This window comes from Dama dama, chromosome 12 (assembly GCF_033118175.1).
Source record: "Dama dama isolate Ldn47 chromosome 12, ASM3311817v1, whole genome shotgun sequence".
NCBI classification, from domain to species: Eukaryota; Metazoa; Chordata; class Mammalia; order Artiodactyla; family Cervidae; genus Dama; species Dama dama.
The window spans coordinates 50,167,293-50,186,476 of NC_083692.1; the positions used below are offsets into that span (position 1 = coordinate 50,167,293).

At 40.2% G+C, this 19,184-nt stretch overlaps 1 protein-coding gene across 1 annotated transcript in view; it reads right to left on the reverse strand.

Annotated features, from left to right (window-relative positions):
• The window catches only part of ALDH1A2 (aldehyde dehydrogenase 1 family member A2), a 166,434-nt gene extending 148,347 nt beyond the window's left edge, over nt 1-18,087 (reverse strand). Inside the window, exon 1 of the mRNA XM_061157251.1 lies at nt 18,049-18,087. The gene's annotated coding sequence lies outside the window, so the exon portion shown is untranslated. The remainder of the gene's footprint in view (nt 1-18,048) is intronic.
• Nucleotides 18,088-19,184: the final 1,097 nt, after the last annotated feature.

Genomic DNA, 19,184 nt, shown 5'->3' on the forward strand with positions numbered 1-19,184 from the left:
GAGCCTCGTGTGCCATAGTCCACGGAGTCTCAAAGAGTCGGACACTACTTAGTGACTAAACAATAGCAGCAACAAAGGTAATGGACAATTCAGAAGACGATACTTCAATTCCTGTTCCAAATCTGCAATCAGCCACTTTCCCAAGAAACATTTATTCCTTTTAATGTAAAACAGTTTTCAAAGCCTCATATTATTAAGTTGGTCATTATTTCTAGGCCCTGTCAGTACATAGAGAATATATATACACATACATACATATATACTGAAGTTTCCAATTCAGATTCAAGACTACAAAATTTTTACATAACTCCTTTCTATTTTATCTGTATCCACCTTCTTTCACGCTGAGAATCTTGATTTTCAAGGACACAAGGGATGATAGAATCAGAATCACAATATCCCATAAGCACTTATTTGCTTTATCTTGACTTAGAACAGTATAGTCTAATACCAGCATGACTAATCATGATTACTGAAAATAGTTACCAAAAAATGGTGGGCATATGCTATCTCCATTCTTTCCCCAGTTTTATGATTTTATATAGATATATATGATGTATACTGGAATATCTTATGTCTCTTATAATGCTAGTATTTTATCCTTTTAATCCCAATTAATCTTAGTTCCTTGGAAGAAAAGTTATGACCAACCTAGATAGCACATTAATAAGCAGAGACATTACTTTGCCAACAAAGGTCGGTTTAGTCAAAGTTATGGTTTTTCCAATAGTCATGTATGGATGTGAGAGTTGGACTATAAAGAAAGCTGAGCGCCAAAGAATTGATGCTTTTGAACTGTGGTGTTAGAGAAGACTCTTGAGAGTCCCTTGGACTGAAAGGAGATCCAACCAGTCCATTGTAAAGATCAGTCCTGGGTGTTCATTGGAAGGACTGATGCTGAAGCTGAAGCTCCAATACTTTGGCCACCTGATGCAAAGAACTGACTCATTTGAAAAGACCCTAATGCTGGGAAAGATTGAGGGCAGGAGGAGAAGGGGACGACAGAGGATGAGATGGTTGATGGCATCACTGAGTCAATGGACATGAGTTTGAGTAAACTCCAGGAGTTGGTGATGGACAGGGAGGCCTGGTGTGCTGCAGTGTATGGGGTCGCAGAGAGTCGGACACGACTGAATGACTAAGCTGAACTGAACTGAATCTCAGTTCTCTGAGAACTATATATTTAACACTTACCAAAAGTCCTTATGCTGATGTCTCCATAATTACTTTGGTTGTCTGAAGCTTATTCTTGAGTACATTCCTTAAGAAGTTCTTGCATATGAATGTGTTCTTTATACTTTAAGGTCAGTTTTACGAAGGATGTAAAATCCTTATTGCACATTTGCTTTCCTTCAGTGTCTGAAATGTTACTCCATCTTTTCCTGGCATTAAGCATTGTTGTTGAAAAAGTCTGTGATAATTGCATTTCATTTTCCTTATACGTTACATGCAATTTTTTTAATTGAACAATAGTTGATGTACAATATTATATGTTACAGGTGTTCAATATAGTGATTCATAGTTTTAAAGGTTATGTGCCATTTATATTATTATGAAATATATTCCCTGTGTTGTACAGTTTATCCTTGTAGCTTAAACATAGTAGTTTGTATCTCTTAATCCCCTACCCCTGTTTTGCCCTTTCTTTCTTCCCACTGGTATAACATACAGTTTTTTAAAACATTTTTGGGAAGACAATTTTCAACTTGTATAAAAGTTACAGTAGTACAGAGAGTTCCAGTTATACCCCTCACTCAGCTTCCTCTGAGTTATACCCCTCATTCATCTTACAAACTACAGTATTACTACAGAAACCAGGAAATTGACATTAGTGTGGTATTGCTAACCAGTAATGTAGACCTTACTTAAATTCTGCTAGCATTCTCTCTAATGCCATTTGCTGGTCCAAGATCCAATTCATGATCCCATATGGCATTTGGTTGTCTTCTCTCCCTTGTCTCCTCCATCGCTCTTGAATGATTTTCATGACTTTGACGCTTTTGAAGAGATAGCTGTTTTGTAGTTTCCCTCAATCTGGGTTAGCCTGATATTCTCTCAACTTAAACTGAGATTATACATTTTTGGTAAGAATATCAGAGAAGTGATGTTGTGTCCTTCTTAGTACATCATACCAGGGAATGTGTGCTATTGATACATCTTATGATTAGTGATGTTAATTTGCATCACTTGATTCAAAACAGATTTGTCCATTGCAGGGCTATTATCTTCTTTGTCATAAACAGGCATCTGTTTTTCTTACAGTCATTTTTGTGGAATTTGACCTTGGTAGTTTTCTATTATAATACTAATTCTCCTATAAGAATATTGTTTGCCAACTTTGTTTTCCTGAATTTTTAGAAGTAAGCTTGATTCAGATGTTCAGATAGCTCTTCAAACTCCACAGAGTGCCCTCTTCCATTGTCTTCAGTCAGTGTTAAAAGGTAAGGAGATTTACCTTCTTAGATAATGACTCTGTTCCCCTCCCCCACTCTCAGCTGGACATTCTCTTCCATGCTCCCTTTTGATTCCACTCCTAGGAGTCCGACCTGGAACAGAAAGGGAGCTCTTTTGGGACCGTGGTCCCTTTGCACTGACCTGCTATTAGAGATGGCCAGAGCTCTCGAAGTGTCCGCTATTGTTTTCACAGTGCTCACCCTCCCTCTGCCCTGACTATCTGTTGGCTGTTTCAGAGTTTTTCTGTTTTCACTCCTTCTTGCTTCTTCTCCCTTTGCAGAAGCCCATGGAGTTCAGGTTGTAAAGCTATCAGTGGTTTGCTCTCCGCTGTTTGTATTTTGGAAGTGATGGCGGGACTATGTCACTTATTTTTGTTATATCTGTTGATTGTGGATTTTTGGTTTCACTATCTAGTCACTGCTTTAATGGGGGTGGGTTGGGGAGATAAAAGCTATGCTGCAGAGCTACTTTAAATGTGCTAGATTTTGTGCCAGGGTCCCAAGAAAGGGGTGGGTATCAAGAGGAGTAAGTTGCAGTTTCTAGTTCAAAGAGCACACAGTTCAATAAAGGAGACAGAGGAGTCAAAGTCATCAGGAAGTGTGGTGCTGATGGCTTTGTGCACGTGCATTATGTGTGCAAGAAGAGTCACCTAGCTTTGTGGAGAAGTGGTGTTGGGGAAACACACTGAAACCGCCCACCCTGGCCAGGCACTGTAGTAACTATTTGCATGAGTTATTTTACAACAGGAGGTCCTGGTAAGGAACATGGAACTAATAAGCCACCACCAACCAGAAGAGTTCAGGAAAGGTCAAAAGGAGACACCACATGTCTGACCACCTCCCAGAATCTATCTTGGCTGAACAAGGCGTGCACCACCAGGAAGGACTCTGAGTCAGAATGATTGCTAAAGACAACCCAGAAACTAATCCCATCACCATAAAACCCCAGACTGCAAGTCATGTGGCAGAGCTGTTCTCCTGGGTTCCCTTACCCGACTGCTTTCCACCCGGGTGCCCTTTCCCAATAAAATCTCTTGCTTTGTCAGCACATATGTCTCTTCAGACAATTCATTGCCAAGTGTTAGACAAGAGCCCAGTTTCAGGCCCTGGAAGTGTCCCCGCTTCCTGCAACAGTGGGGTCAGTGACCAGGGTAATCTTCTAAAGAGGTCATATTAGAACTAAACTTTGAAGGACAAATGGAAGTTAACTAGGATGATAAAGTCAGAGAAGCTGTTCTACACCAAGGAAATTGTACACGTAAATGTGTGAAAGCTGGAGATGACACGGCATAGATGGGTACCATATGTTAAATTACAGATGTATAAAAATAGAGAGCAGGGTTCTTAGGGGGAAATAATGAGATCTGAACCCAGAAGAGTAAGTGGAACTAGCTTATGAAAGCTGAGGTTGTAGGCTGCAGGAAAGGATCTGAGAATATAATGATGGACTGCAAATAGGATTTTCAGGAGAGAGAGAGTTGAAGAGTGTTACCAGATGAAGTGACTGGGTAAATGGTAATACCATTCACGGATATAGGGACACAGGAGGGAGAAAAGACTTTACTGAAAAGAGACTGAGCTCAGTTTGGGGAATGAAGAGCTTGACACACTCTTGGGGGAATGCAAGTATGGATGTGACCAAAGGATGACAAAAACAAACAAACATGATGACAATGGAAGACAGTGGGACCCTAACAATTTGGAGCTGAAAGGAAATAGTGAAGACTCAGGGGCACTGGTCTCTTTCCCTTGTCTCAGAGATGCAGGCAGGATATGGAATGTAGAAGGATGAGCCATTGGAAATAGAGTCACAAAGGAAAATGGGCTCTTAGAGGAAAGACAATTTGCAGTTAAAGTCAAGAGATGAAGCTGGGAAGGTAGGGGCAGAGGAGTCCTATTGTCATCCAGGGGCTTTGCCCAGAGTTCTAAAGAGAATCTTATATGAAGTTCTCCAGGATCTTTGACAAAACCCACCCCTGCCAAAGGATGGGATGGGTTGCAGGTATTTCTAACTCACTATAGATAAACAACAAATTCCATAGATAATATACACCAGAGGGATAGGGTAGAGAGGGAGGTGGGAGGGGAGATTGGGATGGGGAATACATGTAAATCCATGGCTGATTCATGTCAATGTATGACAAAAACCACTACAATATTGTAAAGTAATTAGCCTCCAACTAATAAAAATAAATGAAAAAATAAATAAATAAATTTTAAAAAAATTCCAGTTGTACTGTAGGTAAAATAATCCTCCACTTCAAATTTTCTAAATTGTGCCTTTTCTCTATCCCTGATGGTGGGTGGTAGGGGGGGGATCTGAAAAATACCTCTCAGACTTTTAAATACCAGAGGTTGAAATAAAGATAGTTTTCTTTAAAAATTGAACATTTTAAAAATTCTGGTCCATGAAAGTTTTTTCTTTGTGTGAGTGACTTGATTTCAGAATATTTCAGAATAGCTAATGTTGGATGGTGGAGAAAGGACCAGAATGAAAGACACAGTGTATGTGTGGAGTATAGAATTGTTTTCTGGGTAAACATGAAAGAGAGAAAAGGAACTATTCATTCATAAGCTCCTCTAGGCATTTTGAGAAATGTGAAAGGAACTTTTGTCCTTGGAATATTTATTCATCCTCAGCTAGAGAATGAGTCAAAATAAAACATGATTACAGTATTGGTCAACAATGAGTCTGAGCATTCATAAAGGAAAACATTATGCATGATAAACGACATGAAAGAAAGTCTTTGATCAAAAGGGAGGAAATGACAGTGGCGGAGAGGAGTGAATCAGTAGGTTATTCTCAGCAATGAACAGTGTGAACAGGGTAGAGCTAGAAATAATAATGCATTCTCAGGGGAATGACTTAAAGTGACCCAGTTGGGGAATGCTGGGGATGAGATTAGAGAGATGAATTTGGGCCCATTGGCTAATGGCCTTGAATGCTGGATTCTGTAATGTAAGATGTTACGGAAAAACCTGAGTAAACATTTGGCCAACCCAATGCATTGATCTGATAGGTAAGAGGAAATAATTATAAACTTATACAGGAGACAGCAAGACAAGAGTGATGTTTGAGAAATAATTTCTGGGTTGTTAAATAAGCATATTTGGGGCATTAGCTCCATGGTAGGTTGAATGAAGTTCCCCTAAAGATGTCTATATTCTAATCCCCAGAGCCTGTGAATGTTAACTTATTTGATGAAAGAAACTTCTCAAATGTGATTAAATTAAGGATCTTGAGAGGGGGAAGAGAATCTTGGGTTACTTGAATGGATCCAGTGAAATCACAGGAGTCCTTACAAGAGGGAGACTGAAGATCAGAGTGAATACTAGCAGGTATGACAACAGAGGCAAGAGGCTGGAGTGAGGCAAGGAAGGAGCCACAAGCTACAGAATGCAGGCGGCTCCTAGAGACTACAAGAGGCACGGACAGAGGTGCCTCCAGAAGGAATGAAGTCCTGCCAGCACTTTGATTTCAGACTTCTGACTTCCACATTTGTAAGAGAATAAATTTTGCTCTAAGCCACTGAAGTTTCAGTAATTTGCTTCAGTGGTAATTGTAAATCAACACAATCTCTCTAGAGAGATTGACGAAAACTATGATTTTACATACAAAAATGTATGTATGCATTGGTTTTTGTTTTAGTTGCTAAGTCTTGTCTCACTCTTTGTGACCCCATGGACTGTACCCTACCAGGCTCCCCTGTTCACGGAATTTCCCAGGCAAGAACAGTCGAGTGGATTGCTATTTCCTTCTTCAGGGGAGCTTCCCAACCCAAGGATCAAATCCATGTCTCCTGCAATGGCAGGATTCTTTACCACCAACACCACCTAGGAAGCCCCTCATGTATGCATACCAGAACTTTAAAAAATAACTTCAGGGGTTTTACATGCCCATTCAAGCTCATCTGTGGCCCATCCAGGGGGTGTTTGTTTTCCAGGTTAAAAACTCTGGAGTTCATAGATTATTTTTAGTACTTCATATAGGAAAAGATAATATATATGTAAGAGATACTACGACAGAAGGCTGAATATTTAGTATAAGGCCAGAAATATATTAAAAGTGACTCCAAGATTACAAACCTGGGAGACCTAGGGAGTAAAGGTATGGTAGCCAGAAATGGCAAAGGTAGAAGGATAAAAAGTTTGGCTGGAAAAGATAAGGGGTCAAGCCTATGATACAGAGCTTGCCATGTGGGGCCAGAATCAAAAGTTCCCAGTCCACCTCAGGACTTAGGGTCTCCAAGGGAAGCACTTGCGTGTGCCTAAACCCAGAAGCCAGACTCAGGCTCGAGGGAGCAGTCAAGGATGGAGTCTTTGGGGACTGTTTCCCCAGCTAGGAATCAAAGGTAGCTGGAGAAGGGACATGGAAGCCATAGAGATGGATGTGAGGATGGTGCCCTTGACCTACAGTCACCTACAGTCCTCTAACAGTATGATGGATTGATTTCTACCCAAGAGTCTAGCCCAGGACCAATCCTGCCACTAAAAGGAGAGGAATTTAGGAACTCTAGGTCAAGAATTTATTAACTCTAAATTAGTAAATGAGTCTTCAGTCAGAAAGCATTCAGTTACTGGCCATTCCAAGCAAATGTCTTAATACCAGGAAGTCCCGTTTTCTCATCTTTAGAATGGCAAAGACAATACCACCCTTTATAAGGATCCTGACAATGTTGCATGTGGTACTATTCATAAAGCTATTCATATGGTGCCTGACACATTAAAAAATGCTAAATAAGTGGTGGCTGTTGTCACTGTGATTAGGCAAGTGCTAGTTGTGTATCCTGGAGATGGTATGCAAGTATGCACGTGCTATCTAATCTAATCCTGTCCTGCATCAAATCAAGAGGGTGTTACTCTGAAACTATAACCCACTCAATTGCATTGTGAAATATCTGAGGTCACTGTGCTCTCATAAAGGAAAGGGGCCACTTGGAATCCCGAAAAAGTATAGACCAAGAGTAGCAACAGCAACAGTACTGTGTGCCTACTATGTGCCATATAGACTGTGTTATATAAAATAATTCATTCACACCTCAGAACCTCTGAGGTATGAGCTATTATAATCCCCTTTCTACAAATGAGGAAACTGAGGTGCAAAGCAGTTGACCAAGGCACCATAACTATTAGTGGTGAAGAGAAAATAGAACCCAAGCTCTCTGACACTAGGGACTGCAAATTCAACCCCACACTGAACTCTCTCAAAAGAAGAAATGGTCTCCAGCACTGCTGATGGAGTCACGACCACTGGACACAATGGTCTCATTTCTTCTGTGGGCAGATTTATGTAGTAGAAATAGGTACGTCACCCATCAGGTTACTTTCTGAATCCCCTCCAGGACAAAGTGATGGGGATGGGGATGCTAGGCTTTTGGATGGAGACAGATTCTGGTTGCTGAGCTAGATGTAGCACTGAGCAGGGTCAAGAGTTAACTGAAGAACAGCACTGAGGAGTCAAAGTCAGGTCAAGATCCAGGGACCATGTAAGGAAACACCAACCCCAAAGCAGATGGACTGAAAGGTAAAAACCGAAAAGGTTGGTAAAAAGAAAATAGGAAAAGGAGCCAGGAAAATGAGGACCAGGAGGATCTGCAGCCTGGAGAGAGAATCCCTGAGTTGGAATGGGAAGCAAAGCCTTCCTGAAGGGTGTCAGCCTGTGGGTGGATGGAGCAGGTGTTGGGGCAGCCAGTTCTCTGTTCTGATCCATGTTTTCCAAGCTTTCAAGAACGATTTGGCTTCTGCGAGGACTATTACTAAAGACATGTTTGTTCATCAGCCAAGAGGAGTAAAATGGTTGTTTTTCTCATTGTAAATTAATAAACAGACATCCCATTCGTTAGTCAGACTGGTGAATTTGGTAACTTGAGTCAGCCCTCCAGGGCTTAGCCACATTTGAGTGACACTATGAAATTAAGTTTTAGACCTATGAAGCTGCAGGCAACCTCCTGGGTCTCAGTAGATTCCATTCAAAGGACAATCTTCTTTCATAAGAGAGTCAATCAGCCTCTCTCTTTGATATCCTTTTGGGGTAAAAGTTCTGGGAATTCCGCAGACTATGAGTTCACTCGTTTCAACCATTTATGCTGCTGCTACTGCTGCTAAGTCGTTTCAGTCGTGTCCAACTCTGTGCGACCCCATAGACGGCAGCCCACCAGGCTCCCCCGTCCCTGGGATTCTCCAGGCAAGAACACTGGAGTGGGTTGCCATTTCCTTCTCCAATGCATGAAAGTGAAAAGTTAAAGTGAAGTTGCTCAGTCGTGTCCGACTCTTTGCGACCCCATGGACTGCAGCCTACCAGGTTCCTCTGTCCATGGGATTTTCCAGGCAAGAGTACTGGAGTGGGGTGCCATTGCCTCCTCCGTTCAACCATTTATACATGTATCAAATTTACCAACTATCTATGTGGTTTCTTAACTAAATTGAGAGCATCTTGAAGACCCAGTCTGCTTTTTATTTATCTTCATGTGCCCAGGACCTAGCACAGTCCCAAGCATTTGCATATTCAAAAAATGTTTGTTGAACTGAACTGAATCAATGTGGGTAAGAGCATTATATCGTAACTATAGACAATACAAGCAACATGCCCAATATGTTTTCAGAGAGTAAACTAAACCACTTTCAAGATATCACTTTGCCTCTCTCCATGTACCAAATACATTATTTTAAAATTAAAGATTAAATGACCATTTGATAAGTGTCATTGACTGCCCTTTTATTTCAAGTCAACTAAACTCTTGTTTCAAACTAAACCTTTGTTTCAAGGTTTCCTTCATGTCCTTCAGTAGCACACCAAATTTCATCAGTCAAATCCTTTGATATCACAGAAATGACAAAAACAAAAGTGACCTTCCTTCATTTAGTCAACACACTTTCCCTTAAACTCTCTCTGAGCAAACATTTGGGTAAACAGATGTTCTTTATCTTTGTACTCAGACGATCAATAAACTGAGATCATAGAGGACATGACAGACATGGAATCAAAGATTCCCCTTGGCAAGCACACATTAGCTATTACTACATTCAATTCTGATCAAATGGAGTTGACTTTAAATTTTTTCTCTACTGTTTATGGGATCATTAATTGATTGGTTACTTTTATCAATTCAGCTATTACAATGTACCTCAGCTAGGTGGAGATTCAATCAAGTGCTCAGAGATTAATCTGCAAAAGGTCTATATGAGCAGCCACTATCATAATCTCCATATTCCTTGTATTAATCCAGAAGATGTTTAGGGGTGTTTTGAGAGTGCACTTCCATTGAGAATATGGCACTTCAAAACACACTGTTAACTCACCACCAAGGATAAAGTTTTCACTGCCAGTGTTATAGTCTGCAGTGGATTTCTAGATAATGGTCTGTCTGAACTACACAGTTTTGCTTTAAAATTTCTTGAGGTCACTGTAATGTATTTTTCACCATCTAACAAGTCAAATTTTTTTAAAAAAATTGTAATAATAATAAAACCCTTGGTGGATTCAGGAGATGAAGGAAGTTTACCTTGCATATGTGCCTCATTTTCTCATGGGAGTCTCCCAAAAGTCTATGGAGATTTCCAGGGTACTCTTTAGGTTAGGATGCCATGTTTTCTCTAAAAGCAAGGTAAAGGTCACCCTTTACTTTGCCCTTTCCTGAAAAATGGATCAGTGACCAGTGCTGATTCTCCCCATTGTGCTACAATGAATATGAAGTTAGGAGAAGAGGGCTACCTTGGAAAGAGCTTTAAAAAGGAGATTTCTGTGCCCTCTATACTTAATGAAACAGTTAGAATTGTAATTAGTGAAGCAACTTCTGGAAGAAAAGCCTGACTTAGCACTTTTACAGACACAACTGACAATATGACCAACCAAAAGAGTGATAGCTACTTGCTAGAACAAGAAGAAATTCCCAGAGTCTTGGGACTATATGGACAGCATGCTGGGCTACTATATAGAACCAGTAGGCCTTTGGAGAGCTCGAGATCAAACCAGTCAATCCTAAAGGAAATCAACCATGAATATTCAGTGGAAGGGCTGATGCTGAAGCTCCAATATTTTGGCCACCTGATGTGAAGAACAGACTCATTGGAAAAGACCCTGATTCTAGGAAAGATTGAAGGCAAAAAGAGAAGGGGGTGGCAGATAATGAGATGGTTAGATAGCATCACCAATTTTTGTCAGATTTATGTCAATGGACATAAATCTGAGCAAACTCTGGGAGATAGAGGAGTTCAGAGGAAGGTCCATAGGGTCACAAAGTCCATGGGGTGGCCAAGAGTAGGACATGGCTTAGTGATTGAACAACAATAATCGGCAGAACTCAAAAAGTAGGCACTGGACTCCTATCCCAGCTGTTGAGAGAGAGGGGGCAGCATAAGGATGTGTTTAATACCTCTCTTGAGATGTTGTGTCCAGCATCTTCCTGGTGGAGGGAATGTATGAACTTCCAGGGGAATGGGCATCCTTGTGGAATTTGTGATCCCTCACCCTGAACCCAAACCTGATGAATTATTTAGGCTCTTGAAATACTAAAGTTGCAGTTATAATACTAGCTTCCCTATACACAGTTGTTGTTGCTAAAGTACTATCCACAAGGCACAAGCTTTGGCGTGTGTGTGTTTTTTATTTTTTGTAGTTCTGGAGATGAATTTGTACAAGATCACCCCTGGCCTATGTGATAAGCTGTGTGTAATTTGGAGATGCACAGGCTGGGGCTGTGGAGTCACCCAGGCCAAGTAGCACTAGCAAGATCAATCCCTTGGCCTCAGCCTCACTCACAGAGAGCTGCAATTCTACCAAAGGAATCTTTTCCCAACTATAGTGTATTCACTCTACAAAATAGCCTACTCATAAAGAAAATGAGAAAGGTTGAATAAAAATCTACCCATAAGCCAAAATCTCCTTTCGCTTTATGACAAAATGAGATTTCTTTACTGTGTCTGAGCAATGGTAGAAGGTACACTGGATCCAGAGTCCAAAGTTTCAGATTTGAATCCTCACTCTCTCACTAGCTGCATGGTTTTAGACAGGTTGCTCCTTTGTCTTAGGCTTCAGTTCTCTCAACTGTAAAGGGAGGGCTCTCCTTACTCCCTACTTCAACATATGTTTATTCAAAGATTATGTGCCATGGACATACCACGTACTGGGTGTCTAATAGTCAACATGGTTTCTAATCCTCTAAACACTCACAGTGTAGTGTAAGAGAGAAGGAACAAGAAATTGCAGTTTATATCTGTTCCTTTTACTTTATATGATTGTTTTGAGATGTAAATAAATAATTTATGCAAATACTTGATACACTGTGAAGAGTTATTAAAAAAAAATAGCATTCTGCCCATAGTCAATTCTTTATAAATATTAAGTTGTACTTCTTTGATGATAATTTTATTGTGAGATGATCTGTATGTTTGATAAAGACAGATATAAAGATTTTCTTCATTCATGAAAGTGGAGTACATTAAGAGAAGGTGATATTTCCAAGGTGGAATATTTGACAGGACCACCATGAAGTGGCTCTGTACTCTCTCTTTTATCCTTTTCTGAAAACTTATCTACCTCTCATCAACCCCTAAGACACACTATTCCTTACCTCACTCCTGAAGCCCCTTGGTCAAGGGTCATAGATAGGTTGAATCTTTTAGGGACACAGGGGAGTGGATAGGATGGAGGGTCTGTCATGCACATTACTGGTAAATTTTGTTTAAGCTTAAAAGTTAAAATTTGTACCTTGGGTCATGTAAAAACATGGTACCTGGGTAAAAATGGCTACATCAGAATGTCAAGTAAGGGAGGATATTTCTGAAGAGGAAGTACAACTGGGAAATTTGAATGTCACAGCACATACTATTTCAAAGTTAGAACTAATTTTGAAAACCTTCCATATTTGATTTGAGTTTAAGGCATTTTCAAAGTATCTCATGCCATTAAAAAATTTTTGAGACAGGATCTTTTGTTATGACAAATGTTTACTGTGCTAAGCCCTTTAGGCCATGCCAAGAATTATAAAGCATAGTCCTTATTTTTGATGAGTTTATCATCTATTTGGGGAGAGACAAAAAGCCACATGTGAGCATATACACATATACACATATACACTTCCACAACTCAGACAAGAAAAGATAAGAAGCTGTATATAATTGAGGGTTAAGTGAGTAATACACACCATAAATGGGGCATTTGATTGCAAGACCTTTCACTGTTCAGTGGAATTGGGAGCGAAGGGTTCATGAATGAGTTAGAAAGTAGTCATGGCCTTAGGAAGAGGAAGTAAGCAAGGTTTGGACAGGAAGAGAGGCAGAGGAAGGGCATGTGAGGTGAATAAAGAGAGCATAAGGAAGAACTTGTAGGCAGAAATGAGCAAGACACTTTGTGCCACCTATAAGGGCCCTTCCAGAAGAAATGGAGGGCTTCATTTTGGGGGATATTGACATACCTATTTGGGCAGGTCGGGAGGAGCCAGATTTGTGGAAGACCTTTAATATCAGCCTAGGGAGACTGGACTTCACTCTTTGGAGAACAGGGAATCACTGAGCTTTAGAAAAGGGAAAACTGTAACTAAATCATGTTTCAGAAAGATTTCTCTTGGAGTTCCCTGATGGCCTTGTGGTTAGGGTTTGGGGCTGTCACTGCCGTGGCCCAGGTTTCATCCCTGGTCAGGGACTGCACAAGCCATGAAATTGCACAAGCCATGCAGCATGGCCAAATTATTTTTAAGAAAAAATTCAAAAAAAGATTTTTCTCCCAGAGACGTACAGGGTGAATCAATGAGCAGAGAGCTCATTTCTTCTATTATTTTTTCCATGTTTTATTCACTTTTTCTCTTCATTAATAAAACACATGCAAGGTATAAAAATTCATGCTATAATGAACACCTGTGAACACATCTCCCAGTTTATGATGAGCAACAGGACCATTACCTTACTGTCCCCTTCCTGAGCCATCAAATCCCTTTCCTCTCCTGCTCTCCTGAGACACAGACCCTAATAGTTCTGCAACTGTTTGCATTGCTTCATAGATTTACCACCTAGGCTTGGGTCCTAAAAATTGTTTAACAATTTTGTAAGCTTTTTCATTAATGTAAAAGGAATCATTCTTTATAAATTCTTCCACAACATGCTTTTTTGGGTCAACATTATATTTCTGAGATTCATTTATGTTGTTTTTTTTGTAACTGCAAATAATTAATTTCAACTTCTTTATGGTGAAAGTGAAAGAAAGTGAAAGTCGCTCAGTCATGTCCGACTCTTTGTGACCCCATGGGCTATACAGTCCTTGGAATTCTCCAGGCCAGAATACTGGAGGGGATAGCCTTTCCCTTCTCCAGGGGATCTTCCCAACCCAGGGATCAAACCCAGGTCTCCCGCGTTGCAGGCGGATTCTTTACCAGCGGAGCCACAAGGGAAGCTCACCCCCTTGTAAAAATTTACTCAGTTTATTTATCCACTTAACTATCAATTGAGCATCTGCATTGTTTCCAGTTATTTTACTATTAGAAATAGCACTGCTAGGAATTGCCTTGTACATTTCTGTAGGTATACTTATGCAATTATTTTCTCAGGGTGTATTTGTTCATGTGGAATTGCTGGGTCATTGGGTATCCACACCTTCAAATTTATTAGATAATGCCAAACTGGGTGTGGTCACAAAATGGATTATATTAATTTATACTGCCACCAGCAATGTACTGGTATTGCAGTGGTTCTAAATCCTGGCCTACCCTGGATACTATAATATCTTTTGACAATCTGATCAGTATGAATTGAGATCTCATTGGGGTTTTGTGTTTGTTCAATTACTAGCACAGGGGAGCATATGTGAGGTCCACATGGCAGGCAGTGAGGAAGAGAAGAGCGATGAAAAGTGAGGGAGAAGAAGAACAAGCTGGAAACTACCAGCATAGTCAGGAGTCCACAAGCACAGACTGACAACTGCTGAAAACTGTCAGCTCTTATTGGCCCTGACCCTGAAGGTCTGAACATCCTACAGAAGCTAGGATGCTTTATCGTGGTGACACACACACACTTATACAGGCATGTGCACGCATGCGCGTGCACACACACACCACTAGTGCAGGAACAGAGAAACTGAAGTAGGAACCAGGGGAAGGTGGAGTCGGTACAACCTGGCTGCTGCCTCACACCAGCAAGGTGAGCCAGCAGACAAGCAGTAACCCGTGTTAGCTACAGAATGGCTACTCTTGTAGTTCTGCTGTCCACATCCAGTGAGAAGCTCTTTGGTGGCCCCACCCCAAGAAAAATATACAGAAAGGGGAATTCTGGGAGATGCATTAAGCCTAGCCATGTGGACAAACAATACTGCCACCCCACAAACAATACTGCTTAGTATCAGTTCAGTTCAGTCACTCAGTTCAGATTCTTTGCAACCCCATGGACTGCAGCATACCAGACCTCCCTGTCTATCACCAACACCCGGAGCTTGCTCAAACCCATGTCCATTGCATCGGTGATGCCATCCAGCCATCTCATCCTCTGTCGTCCCCTTCTCCTCCTGCCCTCAATCTTGCCCAGCATTAGGGTCTTATCCAATGAGTCAGCTCTTTGTATCAAGTGGCTGATGTATTGGAGCTTCAGCTGCAGCATCACTCCTTCCAACGAATATTCAGGACTGATTTTCTTTAGGATGAACTTCTTGGATCTCCTTGCAGTCCAAGGGACTCTCAAGAGTCTTCTCCAACACCACAGTTCAAAAGCATCAAATCTTTGGCGCTCAGCTTTATTTATAATCCAACTCTCACATCCATACACAACTACTGGAAAAACCATAGCTTTGATTAAATGAAACTTTGTTGATGAAGTAATGTTTCTGCTTTTTAATATGCAGTCTAGGTTGGTCATAGACTTCCCTGGTGGCTCAGATGGTAAAGCATCTGCCTACAATGTGGGAGACCTGGGTTTGATCCCTAGGTTGGGAAGATCCCCTGGAGAAGGATATGGCAACTCACTCCAGTACTCTTGCCTGGAAAATCCCATGGACAGAGCAGCATGGTAGGCTACAATCCATGGGGTTGCAAAGAGTCGGACATGACTGAGAGACTTCACTAGGTTGGTCATAGTTTTTCTTCCAAGGAGTAAGCGTCTTTTAATTTTATGGCTCCAGTGATTTTGGAGCAAAAAAAAACATGTCTCTCACTGTTTCCACTGTTTACCCATCTATTTGCCATGAAGTGATGGGACTGGATGCCATGATCTTACTTTTGTGAATGTTGAGTTATAAGCTAACTTTTTCACTCTCCTCTTTCATTTTCATCAAGAGGCTCTTTAGTTATTCTTCACTTTCTGCCATAAGGGTGGTGTCATCTGCATATCTGAGATTATTGATATTCCTCCTGGCAATCCTGATTCCAGCTTGTGTTTCATCCAGCCCAGCATTTCTCATGATGTACTCAGCTTATAAGTTAAATAAGCAGGGTGACAATATACAGCCTTGATGTATTCCTTTCCCAATTTGGAACCAATGTGTTGTTTCATGTCCAGTTCTAACTGTTGCTTCTTGACCTGCATACAGATTTCTCAGGAGGCAGGTAAGGTGGTCTGGTACTCCCATCTCTTGAAGAATTTTCCACAGTGTGTTGTGATCCACACAGTCAAAGACTCTGGCGTAGTCAATAAAGCAAAAGCAGATGTTTTTCTGGAGCTCTCTTGCTTTTTCAGTGATCAAGCAGATAGCAATTTGATCTCTGGTGCCTCTGCCTTTTCTAAATGCAGCTTGAACATCTGAAATTTCACAGCTCACATACTGTTGAAGCCTGGCTTGGAGAATTTTGAGCATTACTTTGCTAGCATGTGAGATGAGTTCAATTGTGCAGTAATTTGAGCACTCTTTGGCATTGCCTTTCTTTGGGGTTGGGATAAAAACTGACCTTTTCCAATCCTGTGACCACTGCTGAGTTTTCCAAATTTGGTGGCATATTGAGTGCAGCACTTTAACAGCATCATCTTTTAGGACTTGAAATAGCTCAACTAAAATTCTGTCACCTCCACTACCTTTGTTAGTAGTGATGATTCCTAAGGCCCACTTGACTTCACATTCCAGGATGTCTGGCTCTAGGTGATTGATCACACCATTGTGGTTATCTAGGCCATTCGGATCTTTTTTGTATAGTTCTTCTATGTATTCTTGCCACCTCTTCTTAATATCTTCTGCTTCTGTTAGGTCCACATCATTTCTGTCCTTTATTGTGCATGAAATGTTCCCTTGGTATCTCTAAATTTCTTGACAAGATGTCTAGTCTTTCCCATTCTATTGTCTTCCTTTTTTTCTTTGCATTGATCACTGAGGAAGTCTTTCTAATCTCTCCTTGCTATTCTTTGCCTAGTACAGACATATATTAAAGAAAATCTTCCAACAACACAGGAATTTCTTAAAATCATTATCAGGATGAAAGATATGAACATACTTTTTTCAGGATTTGATAGGTTAAATGTGTTAGACAAAATTCTAAGTTGGTCCCCAAGTTTCCCACCATTTGTGTACATTATAGTGCACTCCCCTTGCACATGGGCCAGGCTTGAATACAATGGGACTTCATTCTTGTGATTGTGTGGTTACATGGCTGAAGGGTTTTGCAACTATAATTTATATCAGTTGGCAACACTAATCAATTGACTTTGAGTTAAACAAAAGAGAGGTTATCCTGGTTGAGATGGATTTAATTAGGGGACCCCTTAAAATGTGGTCTAGGCCATTCCCAAACAAAGAAATTTCTAGATGAGCCTTCAGATAAGGACACTGGCTGATGGCTGGCCAACAGCTTGATTTCAGCCTTGTGAGATCTGAGCAGAGGAACCATCCATGCCACCTTACCCCACACAATTCTGTCAGATAATAAATCTGTGTTGTGTTAAGATGCTAGGTTTGTGGTAATTTGTTATGCAATAATGAAAAACAAAAATAATAAATATAATAAAATAACAAAAATAAACATTCGTCTTGATTATATGAATATATAACTTTGTGTAACATAAAGGACAGAAACGGTAAGGACCTAACAGAAGCAGGAGAGATTAAGAAGGGGTGGCAAGAATACACAGAAGAACTCTACAAAAATGATCTTAATGGTGGTCTAGGTAGTCACTCATCTAGAGCCAGACATCCTGGAGTGTGAGGGCATTAGGAAGCAATACTAAGAACAAAACTAGTGGAGGTGACAGAATTCTAGTTGAGCTATTTCAAATCCCAAAACATGATGATATTAAAGCACTGCATTCAATATGTCAGTAAGTAAACTTGGAAAACTCAGCAGTGGCCACAGGACTAGAAGAGATCAGTTTTCATTCCAGTCCTGAAGAAGTGTAATGCCAAAGAATGTTCAAATTATCATGTAATTTCACATGCTAGCAAGATTATGCTCAAAATCTTTCAAGTTAGGCTTCAGTAGTATGTGAACTGAGAACTTTCAGATATACAAGTTGGATTTAGAAAAGGTAGAGGAACCAGAGATCAAATTGCCTACATCCATTGGATCACAGAGAAGGTAAGGGAATTCCAGAAAAACATCCACCTCTGCTTCACTGACTAAGCTACAGTATTTAACTGTGTGGATCACAACAAACTGCGGAAAATTCTTAAAGAAATGGGAGTATCAGATCACCTTACCTGTCTCCTGAGAAAGCTGTATGCAGGTCAAGAAGCAACAGTAAGAACCTAACATGGAAGAGTATTAGAAAACTTTGATTATATAAGGGCCACAAGAACTTTTACAATCTAGCCCACAAATCTGAAACCTTAGGATACATTCTCTGAATATTCTACAATAAAGTTAGATACCAATAATAAAACTTCTTTGGATAATACATTAAAAAAAATCACACCAACAAATATCTATTTGGTAAAAGGAAAATCAAACAGAAATGACAGATTTTCTAAGAAATAACAATAATTAAACACAATATGCCAAAACATATTTATATAATTAAAGCAGTTCTCAGAGGAAAATTCATAACCTTAATTACTTCTACAAGAAAGAATATAAATGAATTAACCAGTAAATAAATACATAAGAACAATGAAAGAAATTAAACTAAATCAGGAGAAATATATTAAGTTTATTTTATACAAAACTAAACTAACTTACAAATAAAATCAGTACATTGTTCTGCAGAAATAACTATGAAAGAGATATCTGTCTGGTAGGGATCAAGGCATAAAGAGAGGAAAATATAGGTAAGTAAGTTTTGAAATGAAAAAGGATGCTTGAAAATTGTTTGCTACATCAGTATTACTAATTTTAAAAATCTATGGCAAATAAAATAGTTTTTAGAAAAGATTAACTGACCAAAAATCACTTATATGTGTTAGTTACTCAGTCGTGTTCAACTGTTTTCGACCCCATGGTCTGTCCATGGAATTCTCTAGGCAAGAATACTGGAGTCGATTGCCATTCTCTTCTCCAGGGAATCGTCTCAACACAGGGATTGAACCCAGGTCTCCTGCACTGCTGGCAGGTTCTTTGCCACCTGAACTACAAGGGAAGCCGAAAAATCACTTAAGACAGATAAATAACAGTAACTATTTAGTAGGTACTAAAATCTGCAAGATCTGCTAATCAAAGAGGGGATTGGCTCATGCTTGCGTGCATACATGGTAAGTTACTTCGGTTGTTGTCTCTTTTCGACTCTATGGACTGTAGCCCGCCAGGCTCTTCTGTCCAAGGGATTCTCCAGGCAAGAAGACTAGAATGGGTTGCCATGCCCTCCTCCAAGGGATCGTCCCAACCCAGTGATCAAACCTGT